The sequence below is a fragment of the Octopus bimaculoides genome, chromosome 3 (genome assembly GCF_001194135.2).
Source record: "Octopus bimaculoides isolate UCB-OBI-ISO-001 chromosome 3, ASM119413v2, whole genome shotgun sequence".
NCBI lineage: Eukaryota > Metazoa > Mollusca > Cephalopoda > Octopoda > Octopodidae > Octopus > Octopus bimaculoides.
This window is the reverse complement of record NC_068983.1, coordinates 124,185,134-124,189,438: the sequence shown is the minus strand read 5'-3', so window position 1 is coordinate 124,189,438 and position 4,305 is coordinate 124,185,134. Positions and strand designations below refer to the sequence as shown.

General features: G+C 34.8%; 1 protein-coding gene across 3 annotated transcripts in view; it reads right to left on the bottom strand.

Moving 5' to 3' along the window:
- Nucleotides 1–4,305, bottom strand: part of LOC106867619 (b(0,+)-type amino acid transporter 1) — a 72,556-nt gene that overhangs the window by 22,470 nt on the left and 45,781 nt on the right. The gene's annotated exons all lie outside the window — the stretch shown is intronic.

Here is a 4,305-nt window from a genome sequence, read left to right as displayed (position 1 = left end):
GGAATTCATTGCTGTACTCATTTCCAACCCTCACCTTACTGGCAGCATCTCTGTACATGGCTCGCACAGCTCTCACTAACCATTCTTCTATCCCAAGTTTCCTCATTGACCACCAGATAAGGGATCGGGGGACCCTGTCAAAGGCTTTCTCCATGTCAACGAAAGCCAGGTACAGAGGTTTATCCTTAGCTAGGTATTTCTCCTGCAGCTGTCTTACTAGAAATAAGGCATCAGTAGTGCTTTTACCTGGCACGAACCCAAACTGCATCTCATCTAAATTGATTCGCTCCCTAATTAGTTGGGCTATGACCCTCTCTGTAACTTTCATAACTTGATCTAACAGCTTGATGCCTCTATATATATATGAGAGAAAGAAAACGGAGAAATTGATATATAGACATTAATTTATTAGAACACATTCAATTCCAAAGAATATCAAATCCATTGCACCTACAATTGTTTCCATCCCAAAAAAATTCAATTTGAGAAATTAAATTAAATTTTCATATTGAATATCATTAATTGGGCATTTCGTCAAGGAAATAATTTGATAGAAAAGAGCTAAATTCCAATGTGCTGTTTGACCCTTGTTAGACTCAGATATGTGTGTTTCAGAAACCAATGCATTTAAAAAAACTGTTGTGTATATGATTATATGCAAATTTGTTAATGCATTTGTTTGCATGTGCATGTAATGTGCTGGAAATCAAGAGTATCTGTTAGTTAGCTTAAACAATATTTCAATACAATTACTTTACCTAGAAATTAAAACAATATTCCTCAGTTACATTATTAGTTATGATAGATCAAAATGTCAGTAAAGTATTTAATCACTTAAGAAATTTGTTATAATTCACCCAGTTGTAATCTCTAGTAATTACAGCTAAATAATAAATTATTATCATTCTTTTCTTTTCTTTTATTCTTTTACTGGTTTCAGTCAATTGACTGTGACCATGCTGGAGCACCACCTTTAGTCGAACAAATCAACCCCAGGACTTATTCTTTGGATGCCTAGTACTTATTCTATCGGTCTCTTTTGTCGAACCGCTAAGTTACAGGGACGTAAACACACCAGCATTGGTTGTCAAGCAATGGTGGAGGGACAAACAGGCACACACACACATACATATATATATACATATGATGGGCTTCTTCCAGTTTCCTATTTCTTTATTGTTCACAAGGGGCTAAACATAGCGGGTACAAACAAGGACAGACAAAGGGGTTAAGTCAAGTAGGTCCCACGTAAAAGGACCCACCACACTTTGTAAAGTGGTTGGTGTTAGGAAGAGCATCCAGCCATAGAAACCATGCCAAATCAGACTGAAATCTGGTGCAGCACCCCAGCTTGTCAAACTGTCCAACCCATGCCAGCATGGACAATGGATGTTAAATGATGATGATGATGATGACACACACACACACACACACACACACACATACAACAGACCCTCACAGTTTCTATCTACCATGTTTACTCACAAGGTTGCATGGTAGTCTGACAAGAGACTGAAGTGGGTTAGACATTACCTTTCACCTTATCAAAACACTGTATTTTGATATCCTAGTTTAATTTGAAGAAAAAGTATTATAATGAACTATCAATGTTTCATTTAATATTTTCGTTAAAATTTTCATAAAATCTAATACATCAGTGGATCAAATTAGACAATTAAAAAGTTGTTCAAAAGGTTATACTTTGAGACAATATCCAACTAAAGTTAACATAACATGGATCCAGCCATATTGGGTTCATGAGGAATGATAATTATTAGTCGAGCACTTCTGGTCCAAGTCAAATATTCAGCACCTGACAAGTGAAATTATTTTATTTTTTTAGGATTTAAGTATTTTTTATTCAATATTCATTAACCCTTTTGTTACCATATTTGTTGAAATTCACTGTGTTTCTATTAATTTTCAAAATAATGAAGTATTTAATAAAATAACTGTCTTTATTAAACTGATGTTTGGAACATAAATTGGCACAAAATTTTAACAGAGGGTTATGGTCAAAACTTAGATCATTTTAAAACAGGAAGTTTGTATTACAGTATCAGAGGAGGTTTTAGGTAGGTTGGTATCAAAAGGATTTAGTATGACCTTCTCTTCCATCCAATTTTATATTTTTTCAGGTTTGCACATTCCAATGTATATCAAAATGTAAAGACTTTGTGACTACAGCCATACTGATTGGCTATAGCTGATGGCTTTCATTTGATCGCCTGTATATGTTTTTTAGTGATCATTGGCTAACTTGAATAAAAAATAGCATTCCTGAAGAGGCTAATATGATTGAAATAAATATGAAAATTGCACAGAAAAACATTCAAATAATAATAAGAGAGAGAGAGGGAGAGGGAGAGAGAGAGGGAGAGAGAGAGAGAGAGAGAGAGAGAGAGAGAGAGAGAGAGAGAGAGAGAGAGAGAGAGAGAGAGAGAGAGAGAGAGTGTGTGTGAATATAAAAAAGATTTAGTAATTAAGAATGTCTGTTCCTCTCTGCTCTTTCTCTCATGCTGTTTCAAACATAGTTTATTATATGTACATTTAGCAGATTTGTTGGATTAACTCATCAAGATCAATAGAAATAACAGTTACTGAAATAACAGGAGTTAAGAAATAACAGTTACTGAAATAACAGGAGTTAAGAAATAACAGCTACTGAAATAACAGGAGTTAAGAAATAACAGCTACTGAAATAACAGGAGTTAAGAAACTCTTATAGAGATACAGCACATTTTAATGATGGTATACACAAGGAGTACAGGTATGGCTGTGTGGTTAAGAGGTTTACTTTTCGTTTACATGGAACCATGTTCACTCCTACAGGCCTTCAGCTCAGACAAACATTTTAGAGTGACGTTACCAGGTAGGTGTGAGAGATTGGAAGTAATCAATTTTAGTATAAGATGCATAGAATAGTTGGCTGGTTATGGCTGGTTTAAATGTTAAAGGATTAAGTCTTGTCTAGTTTTGAAGATGTTGAGAATGTGAGTTTGAAAAAAAGTGAGTGAAGTCACAGAGATTAAAAGGGACTATTTAAAAACTGAATGCAGAAAGGAAGATTCCAATGAATTCTCAAAGTAAGGATAGCTTGGCAGACAATTTACAATCAGAAAAGAATTTAGTTCTTATTTCTTTTGTTGTTAATTTCTTTTAAGTTGAAAATTAAATTTTCTGTTATACATCATATAGTCCCACAAAAACTAAAAGAAACTCTGTGTGTGTGTGTGTGTGTGTGTGTGTGTGTGTGTGTGTGCGCGCGCGCGCGCGTGCACATGTGTGTTGTCAGAAAATCATAAATCCAAATGAGAAGTACACTAAATTAGGGTCTGGTGGGACATGTGTAAAGCCAAGCACTTTATGTACACAAAACCCCAGGTAACCCTATGAACCAGCCATAACTATCTCAATATATATATATATATATATATATATATATACACACACACACACAACCATGTGAGTATGTGTGCATTTGTTTGTATGTACCCTTGTCTAGACATCACATGATGGCTATAAATGAGAATCATCATCAGCAAGCAACATTGTTCATTTCACGTCTTCTGTGAAAAATGTGATAACTATGGGAAAATATTAACTTGTTTGGAAAGAGATGAGGATTGACAACAGGAAGTTACATCCAGCAGTAGAAAATCTGCCTCAATAAAACTCCATCTGACCCATGGAAGCATGGGAAAGTAGACATTAAATGATAATGATGATACTTAATCATTTCACTGTTATTCCTTTACTCTGTGTTTCAATGATTGGACTGCAACCTTACTAGGGCACCATCTTGGAGGATTGAGTCAAACAAATTAACCCCAGTATATATTCTATCAGCCTCTTTTTACAAATCCACTAAGCTACAAGGACACAAACAAACTTACACCAGTGATCAAGCAGTGAGAGACAAACACAGAGATGCACATGCACAACAGGCTTCCACACAGTTTCTGTCAGCTTGGGGCTATAATAGAAGACACTTGCTCAAGTTGATACACAATGTGATTGAACCCAAAACTATGCAGTTGTAAAGCCAGCTCCTTAACCACACAGCTCATACCTGCACCTATGTTATCTTGAATATATATATATATATATATATATATATAGATAGATAGATAGATATAGATAGATAGATAGATAGATAGAGTGATAAATTGAATATTAATTTAATTTAAAACCAAGTGGCCTAACATATAAAAAAAATCTGAAAATTCAGAAAAAATCGTATTACACGTGTATAAGGGATGACCACTAGGTGGACATCGAATATGCTAGAAAGAGGTCATCAAC